The following is a 25,132-nucleotide window of genomic DNA, read 5'->3' as shown; positions in this document are numbered from 1 at the left end:
ATGTTCTTTACATTTTTTTGATAAAATTAATAGTTTTCGATTTATTCGCTATCGAAAGTGTTAGTTTTATATTAAAAAAATTAATGCTTTTAATCAGTTTTCTGCAAATAATTCAAAAAGTTTTCGTTTTATCAAAACAACTTTGCTTAACAAAAATGTACCTTTTAAAAAAATCAACAAAACCGTTTTTTTAATTTTTAATTTTTAAAAAAATTAAGTGGCTTATAATGAAAAGAATGTCAGACCCTATATTTTTCAGCGAAAAAGTGATCGAAAGCAAATCCCTAATCACCACCCTGATTAAAATTAGTCATTGACCTTATTTCGTCGTCTTTACTTATGTATTATTAATAGGTTCTAGAAGTGTAACTGGTTTAGAATGATTAGTTTTTAAAAAAATGGAGTCAAAATCAAATATCGAATTTTTGAAGTTTGGTAAAAAATTCCCTTTTCTTTAGAATAGAAAGATTATCATCAGAGATACGAAAAAATATTTAAATATGAAATTGTAGCTTATTTAATTCCCAAGAACTTGGTTTGCAAAAATTGTTTCTACGGTAAAAATTGAGTGAGCTATTGACAATTAAATCTTGTAATAACATGCAAAAATCACCTTTACCAACCCTTTCAAAGCCACCACTTTTTGCGACTGAGGACTTTAAAGGGATTTAATATTAATAGTCTCATAGATCTTGTAAAAACCTATAAAATTATTTTTTGCCAAACTTTCTAAGATAAAAATTAAAAAGGTTACGGTTAAAAAATCAATATATTTTTTTGAAAAAAAAAAAAGAAATCCAATTGGAAGCATAATAATGTAAGTTCATAGCTTTGTTTTTAGTAATTGGCCTTTGTCATTCATCTTTATTTATGTATTATTAATAGATTCTAGAAGTTTGACTGGCTTAGAATGATTAGTTTTAAAAAAACTGGAGTTTAAAGCGAATAACGACTTTTTGTAGTTTGGTAAAAAATGCCATTTTCTTCAGAATAGAAAGATTAGCATCAGATATACGAAAAAATGTTTTTATATGAAATTGTAGGTTATTTAATGCCCAAGAAACTGGCTTGAAAAAATTTTTTCTACCGCAAAGATTTAGTGAATGGTAAATTAGTATATATCGAAAAACATTGATTTTTTCTGTATAAAACTAACACTTTCGATAGCGAAGAAATCGAAAAGTATTAATTTTATCAAAAAAATGTATAGAACATTTTTTGCTTAGAATGAATGTTTTTATCAACTTTTGCAGTTAAAATATAATAAAAAATTTCCACCCCTAAGATGGGGTGGTAACCGCCCCCATGGTAAAAACGCCTTTCGGCATTATATAGATTTTGATCCTTGAACTATCCACTACTTATTCTAAAATTTTCAAGCAAATCGATCCATTCTGTAAAAATTTCGAGGTGAAATGCTTCGGTTCCTGGACTATATTAAAATATATATAAAAATCAAATTTTAAATTAATTAACGTCAAGACAGGAATTAAAATGTATACGTAATAGTATATTATAAACAAAACAACTATGGTTTTTCCTAATGTAGTCTCCCCACTGATCAGTGGTTAATCCTTAAATAAATAAATTAGGATAAGTAGGATAGGGAATATTAACTATATTATGAAAATAATATAATAATATTGTAAAATAAATGAACAAAATTTGTATATCGGCGAATACGCCTCAAAAGGTCCGTGGTCATATAACTCAAACGAAAGAAAGGTTGCCTGTGAAAAAAATGAGCGCAAATTAGGGTTGCGCAAATCTATTAAAACGGAAGGTATCAGAGATGAAGTGAAAGAAAATAAGCGAGCAACGCCATTGGTTAGACAAGATGACTGCTTTAACAACTTGCATTCGCCATCAAATATTATCAACCCTTTGTCAATATGACAAAAGTCTTGATTAGTACAGGAACTGTATATTTAATGGTTATAACAGGTCTACCCAGCTGAAACTACATATTATGGCGGTAGCCTTTATGGCCATCCTTAGATTTAAAACAAACAATGTATTGGGATACACTGCATCTCAGTAATCATCTTATTAAGACAAATTCTTTAATAATTAAATGCCCTTGGTAAAAACAAATACGTTTCGATACAAGGTCAGTTTGAAATAATAATTAGTATATGTTATTTATAATCTAGTCTATTCAGCAGTTTTAGTATCACTCTCACTTTTGTTTATATAAAAACAATAAACACGGCAATCCACTTTTAGATATACTTTCACGGAGAAAATATTAGTCAATTGGTAGTTGAGATCTCAGCGGGTAACATCGCATCGATTAAATATTATACCACCAGCTACTTACCGTTAATACTCCAACGTACAAATAAATGTATGCACTGTGAGTATTATTTACTTCATCAACCCTTATGGTCGGGGGGTAACCACCCCTTAATTATCTGAGGTGGCTCAGAAGCTAGGAGCCACGATAACAATACTTGGAGGCCGAATTATGTATGTATTGAATGGTGACACAAATACCAACGGGAATATATTTGAGGAATCCTCCTTTCAGATGAAGTCAGATACGATGACACCAGAACTAATCTTCACTGAGAAGATTAACACAATCCCACACAGTAATGAGACTTATAAATATTATATATACTCCGTCCGCTATAACTTTTCCCATGCGGCACGATTCATTTTCAATCAAATTAAGTCAAAACATAAAGTGAAACGTAAGCCGATATGTGTAGTATATAGTATACAGTATACAAAATGTATATACACATCGACGTTCGTTTCAATTTATGTTTTGACTTAATTTGATTGAAAATGAATCCTACCGCATGGAAAAAGTTATAGCGGACGGACTATACGTGTATTATTATACTTATTAATACAGTTCATTTATGGATGTAATTATCCTAAAGGGTGTAACAAAAATACAGGTCATAAATTTAATCACATATTCTGGGACCAAAAATAGTTCGATTGAACCTAACTTATCTTAGTACAAATGTGCACATAAAAAAGTTATAGCCCTTTGAAGTTACAAAATGAAAATCGATTTTTTTCAATATATCGAAAACTATTAGAGATCTTTTATTGAAAATAGACATGTGGCATTCTTATGGTAGTAGTATCTTAAGAAAAAATTACAGTGAAATTTGGACACCCCATAAAAATTTTATGGGGGTTTTGTTCCTTTAAACCCCCCCCAAACTTTTGTGTACGTTCCAATTTAATTATTATTGTAGTACCATTAGTTAAACACAATATTTTAAAAACTTTTTTGCCTCTTAGTACTTTTTCAAAAAGTCAGTTTTTATCGAGATATTTTGAATATTTGTCAAATCCACCACATATTTGTATATGGCTGGCTAAGTACGATTATGGAGACTTGGTAAATACGAAAATTTATTTATGATTTACATTTTTAGGTATATTTTGAACCATATTAAAAAAGAAGTAATATCTCGATAAAAAGTGCCTTCTCAAAAAAATACAAAGAGGCAAAAAAGTTTTAAAAACACTGTGTTTAACTAATGGTACCGCAGTAAAAGTTTAATTGGAACATACACAAACATTTGGGGGCTTTAAAGGAACAAAACCCCCATAAAATCTCCTCAACAACCTGTCAAAAGACAATAAAATTGTCTTTAATATAAGCGCCGGATCGTGAATGGGTGCATGGGAATGAACAAGCAGATTTGTTAGTAAAGCAAAGCTCAAGAGAAACCCTTGTAAGCCCAACACCACTGTGTGGCATTACCGAAGATACTGCAAAAACCGAGATTCAGAAGTGGCTAATACGGCATCATCAAAAGAAATGGAGAGCCACTTAAGAGCAAACAGTAGCGATCAACAGGTAGCAGTAAACGCGTTCTAAGATTGCGGCTCTAATTTTGAATATTTTGTCGAGATATTTGGCACACATCTTCTTCTTAGGGTGCCTGTCCGTTCCGAACGTTGGCGATCATTCTGGCTATGATGACTTTGTTAGTTGCTATACGGAATAGTTGAGTTGAGGTCTTTCTATACCATGCTCTCAGGTTAGCAAGCCAGGATATTCTTCTTCGTCCTGGGGTCCTTTTTCCTTCAATTTTACCTTGTAAAATGCACTGGAGTAGCTGGTATCTGCCTTGATTTCTCATTATATGCCGTAAGTACTGCAGCTTACGGCCCTTCACGATGTTGACTAAATCTGCGGTTGTGTTCATCCTCCGTAGTACTTCTTCATTGGTGACTTTGTCTGTCCATGGTATTTTCAGGATCCTTCTGTACAGCCATAGCTCAAAAGCTTGAAGTTTCGATAGAGTTTCCGCCTTCAAGGTCCACGTTTCTACTCCGTATAAAAGCACTGAGTACACGTAACATTTAAGGAGCCTTATCTTTGTTTTTAGAGTGATGTCATGGCTCTTGAACACAGAGCTCATAGTCAAGAATGCACTTTTTGCCTTTCCGATGCGACATTTAATCTCTTGAGTATTGTCCCACGACTCATTGATTATAGTGCCCAAATAGTTGTATTGTGAGACACGTTCAATTCTCATTTGGTTCACATACAGATTTACTCCAGTTATCTTTTGCTTGCTGATGATCATTAGCTTGGTTTTGCTGGTGTTTATATCTAGTCCATATGTTCTACTGGTTTCAGTTATTTTATTCATTAAGTTTTGCAGCCCTTCCATGGTATTGGAAAACACTATTGTATCATCTGCATATCGCAGGTTACTGAGCTTGACTCCATTTATTGAGATGCCTTCATCAATATCTTTTAGAGCCTCTTCAAAAATGTGCTCTGAGTACAGATTGAATATCAGCGGTGAAATTAAGCATCCCTGTCTCACTCCCCTTAAGATTTTGTTCTGATCTGTATATTCTCCATCTATTCGGAGCACTGCTGATTGATTCCAATACAGGTTAGCTATTATTTTCAGGTCTCTTCCGTCAATCCCTGTCCTCTTCAGCACTTCCATCATTTGTTCATGTCGGACTCTATCAAAAGCCTTTTTGTAGTCAATCAGGCATACAAAAACATCACAACTGACATCTCTACATTTCTGAAACAACACCTGCACACTAAATAAAGCCTCCCTCGTACCAACGGCGTTCACAAATCCAAACTGATTGGGCGCAATTTGTTCTTCGCATTTTCGGTAAATTATATTATGGATGACTTTTAAAAACAGCTTGAGAAGATGGCTCATTAGGCTTATGGTCCTATAGTCTTCACAAACTTTTGCTCCTGGTTTTTTGGGCAACAGTACAAACTCAGATTTGAGCCACTCTGCTGGTATTTTTCCTGCCTTATATATGTCATTAAATATTTCAGTTATTATTTTTATTTGTGCTCCATCTAATAGCTTTAGCAGTTCTGCAGGTATTTCATCAAGTCCCGGTGCCTTTCCATCCTTCATTTGTCTGATGGCTGTGGTTACTTCTTCTGGTAGGATTTCGGGACCTGAATTATCTTCAATGGTGGGTTTTTTACCTGCTCTAAGGTCGTGGAAAAGTTTCCCCAAGTATTCTTCCCATACTTTCTTTTTATCTTCTTTGGTTATGGCAAGATTGCCTTCATCATCTGTTATTTTTCCGCTGCTGCGTTTTCGGAACTTCCCAGCTATTTCCTTCACTTTTCGATGGACATTGAAATTGTCATATCGACTCTGATACTCCTCTATTTCTTGACATTGTTCTGTTTTTTGTTTCTCTTTTGCTTCTCTTATCTTTCTTCTGACGATGGTATGTATTCTTTTATATTCTTTGAGATTTTCTTTGTTCTTTTTTCTCTGATCCATAAGCTCGAGTATTTCATCGGTCATCCATGATTTCCGTTTCTCTGTATCTTTCTTCAGATGTTGGCACACATATTCGTAATATAATAAAGAATGACGGTGGTACAGAGCCCAATTTCAGAAATATGTTAGTATGTGGAAATTACTCTATAACTAAATAAAATATTGAAAAAAGGAGCCTGTACCGCCATTAAGAAAGACACAAAAATACACTTTCTTCAAACAAACTTTTTTTATTCCGTGCCTAGATTTTGTGTCAGATTGGAACTACAGTGGAACCCCGATAAGTCGGCCCCCGATAACCCGGAAGTCCGGCTAACCCGGACCGATTTTCATCAGATAAACATTTTGATTTTCAGTATTTTGTATTTTGACAACGACACACGAATTGTTAAATATCAGATAAACATTTCAACAATAAAAATGTATGTAATATAATATTTGAGAGATAATGTGCATTTTTGTAATTTGAACTATACGATAGTAAAAATGACTCATGGCACACGCCGCGCCGCGCGCCGGCAGAAACAACAGACACCTGTCTGTAGTATTCCTTTATATATTTCAAACAGCATTGTTTAAAAAGACTATTTAAAAAATTCTTTTTCAAACAATGGTCTTTAGTTTTCACTGTTCTTAAATAACATAACATCGATTGTGACTATATTGTGTGTATTGTATATTATTCGCTTCCGTTTGCTTACGTTTGTGTTTGCGTGTTTTTAGTAATTTATATGTGTAGGTACTGTGCATATTTATATATATTTCTTGGTATTTCAATTCTAATGGAGTTTATCTGTAAGAATACCGTATTTTATTAATTTTTACCATATTCTCCGGCGAACCCAGATTTTCGATAACCCGGATCGGCCGCGGTCCCGATTAATCAGAGTTATCGAGGTTCCACTGTACTAAAAATCGATTTTTTTACAACAAGAAATCGAACGTCACTGACTTGGCAACATTTCGCGCCTATGTGCATAAAAATTATTGTTTTTGATAGTATAAACGTCACTGTCAGTGTTGAATTACCCAAGCCCTGTTGCCTCACTTTTGAAAGTTCGCAGAACTTTCGCAATTTTGGACCGCGTTTGTTGCTACTTGTTGATCGCTACTGTGTGCTCTTAAGGGCAAATTGGGATTAAGAAAATTATCAAGAATACTGATAAAAAGTCTCAGACAATTTGATGAACCTCAATAAACGAGAGGTTAAAACGGTTACCAAATGAACCATGGAACCAGAAAATGCTAAATGAAAGAAGATACTGCCATACACATTATATGCAATTGCAATGTGCTGAGTGATATGAGGGGGGAACTCACTCTTGTCAATTCAGGCTTGAAGATCCTAAAACCACCAATGAGGAAAACGTTGGCACTCGTTGAGGTCACAGGAATTATTGAAGTTTAACACGTTGACGGGCAGTGTATCAAATGTGTCAGCAAGTGTTGTGACACTATACATGTATTTTCCAAAGCAGAATAGGGAAATTGCTGAATTTCTTTTAGCGCTTATAGTTTATGAAAACAATGAGCTTTGACATTTTTGTAAACATGTGGACGATTACCATGGTCATCGTGTAACATTTAGTATGCATCTGTAGATGGAGGGTGACATTTTTTGACACAGCTCGTTATTTTAAAAATGTCATCTATAGACGTCGTTTCACATTACACCACTGTAAATTAGACGTCTATCGATGTTCTGTCCACCAACGTGTTAATGGAAAAAACAGCAGCAACAAATGTTGTAACTTTCTTACTTTATACTTCAACATAATATTCTATAGTTTCTTGAAGTCAATTAAATAAACCTCATATTTTTTCTTGTTTTCGCCTATAAATTGGTCTTTAGTTATTTGTAAATCTTTTTTACCTAAATAAGCTGTGATTTTTAGCTGTTACATTACCTGATTCTGACGTCAATTAAACTTTTTCCGTCCACTGTCACTTCACATAGTCTACTATAAACATCAAAAATATATGTATGGTTTTAAGTGCATTTTAATAAAATATTTTTATTATTATTTGCTTTTAATTTTTATTTAATAATGCTTTTAACAAAATATTCAAATAATATATTATTGTACATGAATTCTCCATATATTGCCAACCATCGCTTAGAGCTATTACAATACATAAAATATAGTCCAGGTTGTATCGTCGCCCCCGTTAGATTAATTAATACTCCTATTTAGGATTTTTTTTGCACAAACTTACTCAAAAAGAGGTCCTTATAACAAATCCACAGGGAGCTAGGTGGTAGGTACCGTGTTCGAAAAATTGTTTATTTTTTCAAAATCACAGAAACAATTTTTTCACTTCGGAAAAATTTCGGAGCAAAAAGGTCTCTTATAATTTTTCTCTAAAATTGATTGTAGTTGAGTTAAACGCGATTTAAAATGTGAAAATGACCATTTTTAAGGCTTAATAACTCGATTAAAAATTATTATTGTAAAAGTCAGAAAGTCGCCAAATCAAAGTTTAAAGCCCCCCCTACAAGATTCTGAAGAAATTTTTGTCATTATTTTATTACTAAACAGTTATTTTTAATTATTAATAATGAGACCTAAGAGCGTATTGAGGCGGCCGTCAATGTGAGTGCGAGTGAGATTCGCCATTGGACAGCCGGAATGGTGCATCTCTTTCGCACTCACCATTGACGACCGCCTAATAGCGCTCATTGTTAATTATTAAAAATAACCGCTTAGTTATACAATAATGACACAAATTTCCTCAGGATTTGTAGGGGGGGGGACTTTAATCTTGATTTGGTCACTTCCTGACTTTCATAATAATTTTTAACCGAGTTATTAAGCCTTAAAAATGGCTATTTTTGGCGTTTTTCAAATTTTAAATAGCGTATAACTCGACAATCAATTTTAGAGAAAAATCACAAGAGACCTTTTTTGCCCAGAATGACCCAAATGATCTAAAAAAATTGTTTGAAGTGGAAAAGTTATTTTTGTGAATTTGTTTAAAAAATTATTGTTTAAACACTTTTTCGACCACGGTACCGCCTGGCACAAGTTTTTGCAAAAAAATGGAATTGGCGTAATTTACCTAACGGGGGCGACGATACAGCCTGGACTAATACATACATAAAATATCCATAGATCGATACAACAGAAATTACTGTTTAGTTTGGTATGTTACAAAGATTATAGGCCATTTCACTACTCCATAATTTAGAAAACAACATTTTAAAACCATTATAGGAAAACAACATGTGTTTAAGCGGATATAAAAACAAAGATTATGTAAAACTCTTCAAGTCTTTGTTTGCATAAAGATGAGTACCTATTATAATATAAAACGAAATAAGTTTAGAGGAAACAATTTAATATTTAAAATTATTGCATACATTTTCGTAAATTAAATAAAATCGGTTCTAACTTAACATCAATTATACGTACCTCGATATACGAGCGCCCTAATATACGAGTGATTTGAGATACGAGCCGCCGAGCGAGCGATGTTTTGCTTTGAGATGAGAGCAAAATTTGAGATGGAACCGCTTTTTATTAAAATTCATGCCTCCTTTTGACTACCTACCTGTAACTTGTATTATAAAATAAAAGGTAGTTTTACTGGTAATAGATCTTTACGGCCCCGCCATAAAGATCATTTTACGGGTCTGTACGTAATTATTACTTGGACCTACAAATTAAATAGACATTGTAAATTAAATCCGACAAAAATTCGTATTTCGCGTTCCTATCCCAACCATATTGCACTCTCGATTTTTGTGTAATTTACACTGTGTAGATTTTTAGTAATAGACCTAGACCTCAGTCTGTTGGCTTTGCTTCTTTTCGAAGTATTTTTGATATAGTTATTTTTCTACAACCACTATTCAAAGTGCACCTTTCTGCACGGTTTTATGTTAGCAAACTTGATATTTTCTCACAGTATAAGATATTTGACATTAGTGTGCAGAAAAGTGACTTTTCTGTGCCGCAAAGTGACGTTTCTGTGCCGCAAAGTGACGTTTCTGTGCCGCAAAGTTCTTTTCTGCACAGTTGACTACCTCATTCTGAGTAACGTTATATTCTGTTTACATCCGTAGACTACCGCATTCTGAGTAACGTTATATTCTGTTTACATCCGTGGTTAAACTTTAGACAAATATATAACCTATAAGACAATTATTATATTTAACTATAGCATAGAAACTAAATTATGGATGTTACAACTGTTTTATTTTACAATTTTATTCTTATTAAACATTTTATAATTATCAAATAACCAATAAGGATTTAGCAACCTGTGCAAGAGACGTCGAATGAAGTAGGTTTTGTGTAAATCCGTGACTGCATAAATATAATGTCAATAATGTGTAATAATTGTTTAAATTTAAACAAATTAAGGCAGTGCATTAATTTTTTAACTGATTTCTGTGCAATTTATTTAGGTATAAGGAATTTAAATTGATTAGTAGGTATTAATTAAATACAGTTTAAAATTTATCACATAGGTACCTATTATAATTAATCGTCGTTTGGAAATTGTGATTTTTATTTTTAGGAAAAACTGTGCTTGTAGAAAAAGTATAGTGTGAAACACGTGCAGAAAGGTAATTTCTCACTCGTTTGAATTGCGGCACTCGCTTGCGCTCGTACCGCAACTTTTCAAACTCGTGAGAAATTAGTACCTTTCTGCACTTGTTGCACAATATACTATTTCCTAACAAGTGCAGAAAGTCATACTTTTCCGCACGCGACTGCAGTTTGCCAAACGACGCGAAGCGGGAGTTCGGCAAGCAGTCGAGTGCGGAAAAGAGACTTTCTGCAAGAGTTAGGAACAACATTTTTTCTACGAGTCTTTAAAAAATGACCAAATCTTAATCAATTCATTTAATTAATATGAAAATACATACACAAATTAATTCTTTGACAAGGTTGTCAAAACCAAAGTTTCAGCATAATTGGTTAGCATGACGACGATCTTGGTTTCCATGACGACGATTCAAAACCACTGTTATTGTCTACTGATTTGACTTTCGAATATTAGAGAGATATCGAAACCCTATTTAACATCGTCCTTTAATAAAAGATCCTTTATTTTGACATATACGCAAGCGCAGTATCGCATCCTTTATTTTTGTCCTGTAATAAAATACAGGCCGCCCGTATTTAAGGAAAAATAGAGGACAAAAATCTTTTAATAAAGGATCCTTTATTTTGACGTAACGTGTCAAAAATGTGACAAATTTGTCAAATTATGTGAAGAAACAAGAAAAGAAAGGCGTGAATCACTTATATTTATGTTTTTATCAACAAATAGAATTTTATAAGTTATTTTTATATTTACAAAAATATTTAATGTGTCATTTGTCAAAATAAGAGATTCCTTTAAAACTGCGTTTCCGATAACTCTCATTAGACATGTCCTGTATTTGTCCTTTGTTAAAAGATTCTGTAATAAAGGAACTTTTAACTTAGGGTTTCGATATCTCTCTATTATGTCAAAATTATTTTATTTCATCGAATTCTCGCGTTAATTTCATTAAAACTGAACACAATAAGATATCTTTGAAATAAATTAGTAAATAATATCTAAATATTAGTTTATTGCATGTATTATAATTACTTTCAGGCCATATTAACATATCTAAATTAACACGCGTGCAGAAAAGAAAAACGCGCGCGGAAAAGTAAAACGCGTGCGGAAAAGTAAAACGCGTGCGGAAAAGTAAAACTTTCTAAACTAACATGCGTGCGCGAAAATAGACATTTTGGCACACTCGTAGAAAAAAGTTGTTTAACATTTAGTTTTATAACCATGGGTTCGAAGAAGAAGATGATGTCGATTGAATTAAAACGTGGAATCATTGAAAAAAAAAACATTTTTTGGGACTGGAACGGATTAATGACATTTCAGTTAATTTCAATGGGGAAAATTGCTTTGACATACGAGCAATTTGACATACGAGCAAGGTTACGGACCGAATTACCTTCGTATGTCGAGGTACCACATATAAAAAACTAATTTTAATATATTTTTATATTAACACCACACATTTAAGTACTTTAAACTTAAAAAAAATCTTTTTAATTTGTTTTTAAAAAAATTTTTTAATGATTGTAGTAATTTTCAAAATTTGTTAAATATAATATAGAATATATTCGTAATTTATATTTTCATTATTATCTTGCATTTGTGTTTAATTACTTCTATTTCATTACAATCGATGTAAGAAAAAAGGAAAAAAATCTCCTCGGGGGAAATCGATCTCATTCTCGTCATTATTGTGAAAAGTAAAAAAGTGGTACATTATATCAACCAGAGTTGGCAGGTTTAAACGCATGCTTAAAACCTTGGTTTAAACCAAGGTTTAAACTAACTGGATTTTTGAGCAAAAAACATGTTTTTTTTATTGAGCCTCTAAATTGGTGTTTTTATTTAAAGTTTTTAATACATCTGCCGCAAATGAAGACAATTAAGAAAAATAAATTAAATTTTTTTACTTTCGAATTTAGTTATTTTGAATATTATTACGTTTGAAGATGTTTTTTTGTTATATTAATTTTTTGTGTGTGCAAGTAAAAATAAAAGTTGTCTTAATAATTTTTTTTCATTGTTACTAATAACTAGTGTTTTTCACTAATATTTTATAAAATAATTTATTCATTTACTTATTGTATTTTGTATCAAATAAATCTGGTTGAAACCAACAAATAAACCTGGTTTAAACCAAAAACCCTGGTTTTTTTGATTTTTAGAAAAAACCTTGGTTTTTGCCAACCCTGATAACAACTGTTTGTATATAAAAATAAAATTATTGTTTTTACTAGTACCCTTCTTATAATTGAATCATATTTTCTCCGCTTTTAAACCTTCCGTGGACTTTTACAAATATTTCAATAACAAAATTAGCCAAATCGATCCAGTCATTCTCGAGTTGTTATAGTTGTATATATATATATATATATATATATATATATATATATATATCAAAAAAATAAAATGATGTTTGTTAGCCGAGAGGAGGGGAATAATAATTTTAAAATTTTAAAATAAATTTTAATCACTTTTGACTGTGTTATAAAAGTATAAACACATATTGATAATTGTTTTTATTCACCTTATATCATAATCATTTCAAACCCTAAAAATAATTTAGATTAATTATTAAATATTATGCTTTTAAAATATAATATTTGGCATTGGTGCACGAATAACAATATTTAAAACATACTCAAAAATTTTTTTCAAATGAATTATGCTCTTTGATTTATTATTATGAAATTACCACATTAACATAATCTTTTACAATGAATGTAATTTTGAATTTGAATATTTTATAATACTTTTTTATGAATATGAATATTTGAAATTAATGTTATTGGAATTAAAATAATTTAACAAATCAGTATAAATAATAAAAAGAAAAATAAGAACAAAAAAACAATTTTATAGAGGAAAAAAATCTAATTCCTAATCATCGCATCAGTTTGGGTTTAGAGAAAACCACTCAACGATAGATCAGGTGCATAGAATAACAGATATAGTAGAAAAAACTTTAGAAGAAGATAAAGTCTGTTCTACAATTTTCCTCGATGTAGCGCAGGCTTTTGACAAAGTGTGGCATGACGGATTGTATCATAAAATGAGATACTACTTACCAAAACAATATTCTGAACTACTAGAATCATATATATCCGACAGATACTTTCGAGTTAAAAATGAGGAAGCGTATTCAGAATTAAGAGAAATTAAAGCTGGAGTTCCACAAGGAAGTGTCCTGGGGCCAGTGCTATACCTGCTCTAAACCAGTGATATTCCATCATTAGAACCTAACACAATTGCGACATTTGCAGACGACACATGCATTCTAGCAGTCGGACAAAACCACGAGAAAGCAGCAACCATGCTACACAATTCTGTTGAACAAATTAACATCTGGACCAGGCGATGGCGTATCAAATTAAATGAAACAAAATCTGTTCATGTCAATTTTACTAACAAAAGAGAACAACATATCCCAGTATAAATGGAAACCAAATACCTTATGCAAATACGGCAAAATATTTGGGTATGACATTAGATTCCAAGCTACGTTAGAAAGCGCATATTAAGAAAAAAAAAGAATAATTAGAAACTAAGTTCAGAAAGATGTACTGGTTGATGGGAAAAAAATCCACTCTGTCTACTTATAACAAATTGTTATTGTATAAGCAAGTTCTTAAACCGATATGGACATATGGGATACAGCTATGGGGCTGTACAAAAGAAAGTAACATCCAAATTATACAACGATATCAGAATAAAGTATTAAGGAACATCGTCAAAGCTCCATGGTACTTCAGAAACTGTGATCTTCATCGAGACCTCCAGATGGATACGATTATCCAGACAGTAAGTAAGTTTGCCGAGAGTCATGAACAAAGGCTCTCCAACCATGTGAATGTCGAGGCCATCAATCTCCTAGACAACGCCAACCAGATAAGAAGACTTAAGAGAACGAAGCCGTTCGAGTTAGTGCAATAAGTTCAAGTGCGTGAAAGTGAAAAAGCAGAGCAAAGTGCGGCTAAAGTGTACACGTTAGCTAGTAGTACTGTAATGTATTAGAGCCTAAGGAATATTGTTGAATAAGACCTTAGATAAGTTTTTTATAATATTTTGTATCTAGAACTAACTTGCATATTGATCATAGTAATGATCAGATAGCAATAATCATAAGATTCCTATTTGAGTTTTATTAAATAAAAAAAAAACAATTTTATAAAGCAAAATAGATGATAGAATAGATGATGAATAGGAATAAAATTGGTTTATTATTGGATGTCAAACATTTTATTCTTTCAAAATATATGAAGAAAATTTAATTTACTAATAAAAACTTGAAAAAAATTATAAACAATAAATTTTTAGCGGTTGGCGGTGTTTCTAGCTCTACGTTACGTAGAACCAAATTCTCCCCACCATGTGACCTCCTTTGGGTTTACTAAATTTAATAAGTTTTCACAATTTTAATTATACCTTCAATATTAAACTTTAAATTAAATTTTAAATGAAAAACTGAAACTTCAGTGACAAATAGCCAAATTTCAGCTCTTAATGTTTATAAACAATTATTGCGATGTGAATTTAAAGAAAATATCTCCGGTTTTATGGATAGTACCAAGTTATTTCTTTAGAGATGTGTTTTTTCATAGCCTTTTAAATAGTGTATTTTGTTTTTATTAAGTTTAAACATAAATTAAATTATTTATAAGACCAAAAATACGAAAAATAGTACGTCATTCTGCATCAATTATTGGCAAGTAAATAATTAAAAATTAATATACGTTTTAAAAACATGAAAATTCGAGACCTTCCTAAGAGATTAAGATTAAAAAATCCTTTTAAGTACTGACAAAGCACCTGTATAGCCATTTGAAAATTACCTTTTTTTTCTCAAATGTGATAAACAAATACAATTCTTTCACCTCCATATTTTGCAAATGTAGTAACTGCATAAAATATCACTAATTTTTATTGTGAATTTAAGTTTGAAACATTTTTTAAATGTTTTTATTGTTTATTTTAGTAATTATTATAAACAATTAAAAAAACTCTTAGTTTTCCTTTTTAGAAAACCTCAATTTAAAAAGCACGTATTTTTAAACGTGACCCGTCAAAATAACCCGGTCAAAACAGCCCCGTCAAAATAGCCCGAACACAAAATAGCCTCGACAAAATAGCCCGCAAACAAAATAGCCCCGACAAAATACATCGCACACAAAATAGCCCCGGTCAAAACAGCCCCGGCTAAAATAGCCCCGGCTAAAATAGCCTCTTATAAACAATTACATAATTATTTATACAAGGTGTCCAAAAACTTTTTTTTAATTTAAATTATTTGCATTTATTAAATGCATTTTACTGTTGCCCGAAAACAAAAAAAATGTTTATATTCATAAATTAACATTGATTTTCGCTTAACTTAAATGTTCGAACTTCCAAGAGGCAGGAAAGACAGGACTTGAGTTCTCTGAAAAGACAATTTTTATTTAATGTGGTTAAGATAAACATCTGAATAGAGGATAATTACCATTTCCGAAAAAATGTATTTTTAAGGAATTATTTCATGATGAATTATGAAGGAGCTTTTTTTGGGGCTATTTTGTCGAGGCTATTTTGTCGGCGGGCTATTATTCCGGGGCTATTTGGTCTGCAGGCTATTTTGTCGGAGCTATTTTGTGTGCGGGATATTACGTCGGGGCTATTTTGTCGGAGCTTTTTTGACGGGGCTATTTTGTCGGAGCTTTTTTGACGGGGCTATTTTGACGGAGTACCATTTTTAAAAAAGCCTGTTGAATGTTTTCTTTTAAAAAGCGTAGTTGTTTCTTAATATTAAAATGAATAAAAAAGTTGCTGGTTTTTCTCAAATTTTAATAAAAAACCAGGACGCAGTAAAAATTTCGATACACACGAGATGGTATGCCTTTTCTATTGACTTCTTCCTGATATTCCAGTTAAAAGTTCTCGTCTAGTAATTTGTCGATTTTTCAAGTGCCTGTTAGAGTTCGTTTCCTGGGGTACTATTGGAATGTATACCTGTTTGGAACAAGTACCTTTTTGCGTCTATTATTCCTTGGACGGGATGTAATACATCCTTAACAGGTCTTCTCGTTGAGTCCATATAGTTTAAGTCCGCTGGAATGGACCTCTACCTCTACAAAACTAAGTGCCTTAAGTGGTGCCAGACTATCCGTAAAGATTGGCGATCAGGGAGTGCTTATCTCTTATCTCTTATATCTCTTATATTTTGATGGTCGCCAACCTTCAATATAACCCGATCAAAGAACAATCTGACCCAAAAAAAATAAAGGAAGGATGAAAATTTGGTAATAGGTAGTTGAAATTGGCTATTATTATATAAGAAAAAGTTTACAATTCTACATCCACTGCATTTTACAAAAATGGAAGGGAATACCCCCCTCTCGAAGGTGAAAAATATACATTCAAAGTAAGTCCGGAATTGGATAAAAGGACCAATTCTAAGCAACTTTTGTTCTATATAGTTTTTTGCCTAAGTCAATACTTTTCGAGTTATTTACAAGTGAATAATATTAAAATGAACATATCATGTTCATTTTTAACAAAAAAAAAACATGTTTTTGGACGGTTTTTCCGAGATAACTCAAAAAGTAAGCATTTTAGCGAAAAAAAAATTCTTAGCAAAAATATAGCATTTAAAAAAATGAAAAAAATAGTGTACGCGTGAGGTCTGCAGACCCAGTAGAAGCAGAGTTGTAGCTAATGAAAAGTAGGTTCTTCTTTATCAAATTTAAAATCGAATATTTCAATGTGAAATAACCAAAAAACGAGCACTTTTCGGGCAAAATTTATTTCAACTTTTTTAAAGTGGTTTATTTCTGTTTAAAAAAAAAAAACTTGTAACATTAAAGGTAAGTAAGTTACGCACAAAATATTGTTGGTTACTTTTATATTTTGGCAAAAAATCGCGAAAATCATCCCCTAATTAGCATCACAATTAAATTTTATCATTACCACTTCATAAGTTACTTCGCTTGTGTATTATTTAAATGATCTGTAAGTTTCATCGGATCAAAGTGCTTTTTTTTAAAGCTATAGTTAGAATGGCTTGAACGAGTAACTAATCACGAGTTTAGGTAAATTTTGAACAGCCATAGTATAACCAATTTTTATCTAACCAGAAAACAAAAAAGCAAAAATATTCAGAAAAGCAAAACGTACATTTTATTACTCTTTGACATTTTTGGTATGACTAATAATTTTTAAGTTATTTCCCTGAACAGTTCCATTTTTTTCAAAATAAAAAAAATGTTTTATTTTAAACCCAATTTTTTCCAAAAATTAGCACTTTGAACCAATGAAACTTATATATAATATAAACAAGACATAAGTAAAGTGACTTGTGAAGCAGTAACGATTAATTTAGGCCAGGGTAATAAGACAAAAATATACCCTGTTCGTGACACTTGAGCAGCCAGGGTACTGAAGCGTTTTTTCGACAGGTAATACCTATAGGAACAAATTATAACTCTTTCCTGCGTAGGATCTGGCGGCCATTTTATTTATAAACAATTAACTGTCAAAAAATGGCATTTTCCCCTTTGTTTTTCAAATCAATGGAAAACAGTGAAACTTATGATTTTTTTAGTACAAATATCTTGGAGATTATGTAAAAAGCTTTAAAATGACGTATTACAAAGTTTGATATACTCATTTATTGCTAATAAATTGCGAAAAAAGGTCGGAATTGCAAAAAAAATATTTTCTCAATAACTGTTGTAAAAATTAGTATACAGCTTTGAAATTTTTGTTAAATGAGGGTTCTTTGGTGTTTAATATGTGATAAAAATTTCAAAGCGGTTCATTCAATTGTTTAAAATTTATTCAAATTGTTTATCCCAGAGAGAATTTTTTTTGCAATAACATAAGTCAGAAAAAAATGACCTTAGAACCATTCCACAGGTGTCAAATGAAAGAGCATGAGCTACATTTTCACCATGGTTTAAAAAAGTGAATAAAAAATGCATTTATTAGTAATAAATAATTATGCAAAAGTATCGTAAATTTTTCTTTATAAACTTTTTGAATAACTTTTTCCAAAAAAATTAACTTTTTTACACTGTTTTAAGTGCACAACTACCAAGTAATGTTATCTATACCATAATTGATAAAAAATTGTAATAAATATGTATAATTTCTTATATAACAAAATAAAAAGTTTATAAGGAAAGATTTACGATACTTTTGCATAATTATTTATTACTAATAAATGCATTTTTCTACAACCACTATTCAAAGTGCACTTTTCTGCACGGTTTTATGTTAGCAAACTTGATATTTTCTCACAGTATAAGATATTTGACATTAGTGTGCAGAAAAGTGACGTTTCTGTGCCGCAAAGTGACGTTTCTGTGCCGCAAAGTTCTTTTCTGCACAGTTGACTACCTCATTCTGAGTAACGTTATATTCTGTTTACATCCGTGGACTACCGCATTCTGAGTAACGTTATATTCTGTTTACATCCGTGGTTAAACTTTAGACAAATATATAACATATAAGACAATTATTATATTTAACTATAGCATAGAAACTAAATTATGGATGTTACAACTGTTTTATTTTACAATTTTATTCTTATTAAACATTTTATAATCATCAAATAACCAATAAGGATTTAGCAACCTGTGCAAGAGACGTCGAATGAAGTAGGTTTTGTGTGAATCCGTGACTGTATAAATATAATGTCAATAATGTGTAATAATTGTTTAAATTTAAACAAATTAAGGCAGTGCATTAATTTTTTAACTGATTTCTGTGCAATTTATTTAGGTATAAGGAATTTAAATTGATTAGTAGGTATTAATTAAATACAGTTTAAAATTTATCACATAGGTACCTATTATAATTAATCGTCGTTTGGAAATTGTGATTTTTATTTTTAAGAAAAACTGTGCTTGTAGAAAAAGTATAGTGTGAAACACGTGCATAAAGGTAATTTCTCACTCGTTTGAATTGCGGCACTCGCTTGCGCTCGTACCGCAACTTTTCAAACTCGTGAGAAATTAGTACCTTTCTGCACTTGTTGCACAATATACTATTTTTATTCACTTTTTTTAAACCAAGTAGAAAATATAGCTCATGCTCTTTAATTTGACACCTGTGGGATAGTTCTAACGTCATTTACTTCTGACTTATGTTATTACAAAAAAAATGCTCTCTGGGATAAGCAACTTGAATAAAATTTAAACAATTGAATGAATCGCTTTGAAATTTTTATCACATATTAAGCACCAAAGAACCCTTATTTGACAAAAATTTCAAAGCTCTACACTAATCTTTGCAACAGTTATTGCGAAAATATTTTTTTTGCAATTCCGACCTTTTTTCGCAATTATATTAACAATAAATGAGTATATCAAACTTTGTAATACGTCATTTTAAAGCTTTTTCCATAATCTCGAAGATATTTGTACTAAAAAAACCATAAGTTTCCCTGTTTTCCATTGATTTGACAAAAAAGTTAAAAATGCCATTTTTGACACTTAATTGTTTATAAATTAAAATGGCCGCCAGATCCTACGCAGGAAATAGTTACAATTTGCTCTTATAAGTATTACCTGCCCAAAACGCTTCAGTACCCTGGCTGTTCAAGTGTCATGGAAAAAACCTTATTACCCTGGACTAATTTTATTTGGGAAGCTAATTAGGGGGTGATTTTCGAGGTTTTTGTACCAAAAAATAAAAGGGACCAACAATATTTTCAGCGTAACTCACTTATTTTTAATGTTAGAAATATTTTCTAAAAACGAAACCTTATATAATGTTAAACCTTTTTTTAAACACTAAAAAAGTTTTTGTTTTATTGAATTTTCTCCGAAAAGTGCTCTGTTTTTTGGTTATTTAACATTGAAATAATCGATTTGGAATTTGACAAAGAAGAACCTACTTTTCATTAGCTACAACTCTGCTTCTACTGGGTCTACAGACCTCACGCATATACTATTTTTTCAATTTTTTATAAGCTTTATTTTTATTCAGAATATTTTTTCGCTAGAATACTTACTTTTCGAGTTATCTGCGAAAAGCCGTCCAAAAACATGTTCTTTTTTTGTAAAAATGCTCGCAAATAACTCGAAAAGTATTAACTTAGTGAAAAACTATATAGAACAAAAGTTGCTTAGAATTAGTCATTTTATCCAATTCCAGGCACATTTTGAACGTATATGTTTTTACTCCCGAGAAAATATTTTTGACCCCGTATTTCCCAATTTTTGTAAAATGGGGGGATGTAGAATTGTATACTTTTTCTTATATAATAATAGACAATTTTAACTTCCTATTTCCAAATTTTCATCCTTCCTTTATTTTTTTGGAGGTTTTCGTAAAATTTTGTGTTCCAGGATCAAGCTAGTAGTTTTTGACACTAACTCAGAATTTGTTTACTTACAATTGTATCTAGATCAGTCACCACCAGATAGAAACTTTATAACTAACTTATTCCCAGAAGAATCTGTGCGGCATGTTAGACAATTATGTCCTATTTAATTTAGTAAAAAAGAAAAATTAAGTCATAAAATAAACGCAAACTGAAATGATAATTTCCTAGAATTTCTAATTACGATAATATTTTATACCCACTACACTGCACTAAAGTATTAGCATAAAGTTAACCCACGCCTTATATTTCATCACAGAAAAAAACATAAAAATGAAGAATTCATGATGAGAATTCTAGTTATTATTTCAATTATGCCTAAAGAACGAGCTAACATTTTAATGGCATTGTTAGAAAATAGATTGAAATTGTTGTAAGATTATCTTCTGTTACAAAGAACAGGAAAATGAACGAGGTATTAAATCTCGACTGTAAAATGGCTTAATCGTGAATAAAAATGAGAGGGCACATAAAAAAAATAACGGGTTATAACATCTTTATTGTTATCTCATGTAGTATCTATTACATGAAGAGTACATGACCGAATATGGCGTTTCAGCCGTAAAAGTATTCATAGGCTACAAATCTCATACACATCACTTTTGTCCTGTTCTATAAACCCATGGTTTATTGTACAGGACATTTTATTAGTCTATGTAAATAATGTAATTGGAGAAATCTTGTCTAAAAGTAAGGAAATCTTACTTTTAAACTCAAAAGAAGACAATAAACGTGGTTTACCTAATATCAATTCTACTAATACCAAGTTCTGTTCAAATGATTACATGTCTTATATTTTTCTCTTCCAATAATTCCAATACATATACATATTCCAGAGAAATGATCAAACTTTTCGGGGGTTCAGGACATATCAATAGTCCTGGTATTGGATGATTTTTTTTTTCTCAAAAACAGAAAAAGAAGTCAAAATCGTTAATTGTTTATAACTTTTGTAAAAATTAACTCACATTCTTGTGATTGCTCTCAAAGAGGGGTCTTGTCGTTCTTAGCAAAGCATTAAAATGTCAGCTTAATTCATTAATTAGTTTAAAAATTATTCATATTGTTTATCACAGAGATCATTTTTTTGTAATAACATAATAGATAAAATTATCAAGATACAACAATTTTTACACAAATATGATAGAAATAAAAAAATTATTCAGAGACGATTAGATAAAAGTCAAGAATTATTTTTTTAATTCGCAGCTAATTTGTTTACAATCATTAATAATAGTAATTAGTTTTAGTAGAAAATCAATTGGAATACAATAAAAAATTGTTTACTGTTTAAACAAATAATTACGTTGTTTTTTTAATGTTATTAAAATATTGCATGTTTGTAATGCACGCAAAAATTTGTACAAATATTCGTAGATCATAATCCATTAACCAGAACCAGAGATAAAGAAACTTATTGTATTTTAAAGTTCATTCGCATTTTTTTGAACGCTTGAATTTTTAGTTCCCTTTTAACATGGTCCGACTAATTTTCATTTCATTCTAATTTTTAACACTCACAAACAAATGCTATTAAAGATTAATCATATCCATATCCCTACGTTTTACCTAATCGTTCTAGAATAACTTCGGGTTTTGTTTATATTCCTATAAAACTGTCAGCTTTTTAAATAGGAAAAATATTTCGTCTACTAATAATAGTTTCAAAGTTGTTCTAATTGTTTAAGCGTTAAAAATAACCGTAATTGGTATAAAAATAATTGTTTCTAACTTTATTTGGTATATATTAAAAGTAAAAGTCTTCACTTTTCATATAGTACCAATAGAATTAGCAGATCTTCATTATTTTATGTCCTATGTTATTATAAAAAAATGAACTCTTGGATAAACAATTTAAATAATTTTCAAACTAATTGACGAATCTAGCTGAAATTTTGAGGATTTGTTAAACGCTACAAGTTCCTCTTTAAGATAAATTACAAAAGTAAAAGTTGATTTTTACAAATGTTATAAACATCCGATCAAGGGGAAAATTAAAGGAAAAAGGGGTCCCGGTAAGCGCCTGATTTCATGGATTAAAAATATCTTGAAACCGAATCGGCCTTTATTCAACATCCTTGTTTAGAGTCCTATTGGCAGAGACAGATTTGCCAGTGTAGTCGCTAACCTCCTAAAGGAGACAGCACAACAAGAAGATAAACAATTATTTATTGTCCCTTTCTATTGCTACTTTTGGAGCAACGAGTTTGCAACATGAAGGTTTCTAAAAGGTTTCTGAACGAGTCTAAAATTTTAGAGTACGCCATTTTGTAATTTTTCTTTTCTATTTCTTAAGAGATAAAATGTTTATAATTAAGAAAAAATCGATAGATTTTTAATGGTAAAAAAATAAAAGGTAGGGTTTATACAAAAATTCGAGATGTGAGATTTTATTAAAGATTTGTGTAATGACAACAAATACCGCACCGTAATAATTTTGTTTTCACTAATTTTGAAAAAATGTGAAAACTTTGAATTATCCACGTCCGTCTGTCCGTAAACAGAACTCCTCCGTCCTTATACCAGGTAGAATGAAAAATGAGGTGTCAAATGAAAGTTTATAAGCCAAGGATGGTAGTACATGTGAGAAATTTGACCTAGGCTGTCAGTCAGTCTATCCGTCCGACCGCGAATATAACTCCTCCGTTATTATACCAGGTAGAAGGACAAATAAGGTGTCAAATGAAACCTTATAATTCAAGGATGGTACTAAAGTTGAGACATTTTACCTAGGCTATCTATCCGTCTGTCCGTCTGACCGCGAATATTACTCCTCCGTCATTATACCAGGTAGAATGAAAAATGAGGTGTCGAATGAAAGCTTATAATCCAAGGATGGTACTAAAGCTGAGAAATTTGACCCAGGACTTCCGGTTTTAGAAATGCGACCAGAAGTATTGTTTTAAAGTCACCGGAATAGTACAGGTGATATATTATTCGACGCGCCTTCGCAAGACGGGAACAAATATATACTTCACTGTCTGTCCGTCCGTCCGCGAATATAACTTCTCCGTATTAATGCAGATAGAATGACAAATGAGGTGTAGAATGAGAGCTTATAACCCAAGGATGATATTAGACTTCCGGTTTTAGAGTTGCAACCGTAAGTACTGTTTTAAAGTCACCGAAATATTATAAGCGATAATATCATTCACGTGCTTTGGAAAGATAAGCAAATTTTAAAATTTTGGTTTTTATATCATTTTCGGTTAAAAAGTTTTAACCAGAAGTGCCATTATTATCGTCGCAGAAATAGTACATGTAACACATCAATTGATGCGTATCTATTAAAAAGTCGAGTTTGAGTCTTTACTTCCGGTTTTGAAGTCATCTGTTTAAACAATGATGACCCAAAGTTTAGTAAAAATGACTAAAAATTAGTAAAATCGTATATCAATCGACGCAAAGTTATAAGAAGAGTTCAAATATCGACTTCCAGTTCTACTTTGGATTACTTTGGGTGAAAATCTAGGGTCCAATTACTTGATTTGATACAAATATACATTTCTTATAGATGTATGTAGGAACATCTTTTGTGTGACCCTATTTATTAGCTTTTTTGTAGCATCGTCTTGTCTTGTCATAAGCCAAAATCGGGGTGGTATCAGGTATTTTCTTCAACTATTGAATGTAATCTGTCTACCAGAAGTCTTTCAAATTCCGTTGATAACAAAGGATGTGTCCACGGACTCATACTAACAAGTAATGACTTCCGTTGGTGCTTTATCAGGTTTTGGTATGAATTTTGTTTCGGCCATTTTCTTTTATGACCTTAAATATTCTCTTCTAATATAAACATTTTTACATTAATAGTTATAATTTTCATTAGGTACTTCGTCTGGTAAATTTTCGAAGATTCCAACATTAATAATATCATAACCAGATGAATTCATTGAATTCTGGTCTAGTGAGCTATATGTGGAACTGGAACTTTTTCAAACGAAGATTAAGTTCAGATATTTGCAAATACCCTTTTCGGTATACTCGTTAATTCAGTTCTTGTTTTTACGACCAGTTTCCTTGAAGACTATATTTTAATTATCCCATTTAACTAAAATTTAAGTATTAGTTAGAATAGAATAGAATAGAAATATGCTTTATTGTCATGAAAAATTGTACAATTTTATCGACAAAGCTTATAAAAAGTCAAGACAACAAAACAATAACAATCCAATTTACTAAAATTACATAAACCGTCAATATATTTACAATAATAACAATAATAATGAAGTTAAACAGAAGTAGTCAATTGCAAAATTTAAGTAAATTGCAAATGCATAGTCTACCTAGTAATTAATAAGTTTAAAAGTTAAGCTGCTGCATATGACACCCAAATATAGACAAAAAAAAATGATAATAAAAATACTACTTGTGCAAAGGGTACTGTAATTTCTTAGTTATTGATTAAGAAAATCTTCTACTGAATAATATGGTCTTTCAGATAGGTAGG

The sequence above is a fragment of the Diabrotica virgifera genome, chromosome 7 (genome assembly GCF_917563875.1).
Source record: "Diabrotica virgifera virgifera chromosome 7, PGI_DIABVI_V3a".
NCBI lineage: Eukaryota > Metazoa > Arthropoda > Insecta > Coleoptera > Chrysomelidae > Diabrotica > Diabrotica virgifera.
The sequence above is the reverse complement of the archived record's forward strand: the minus strand, read 5'-3'. Positions refer to the sequence as shown.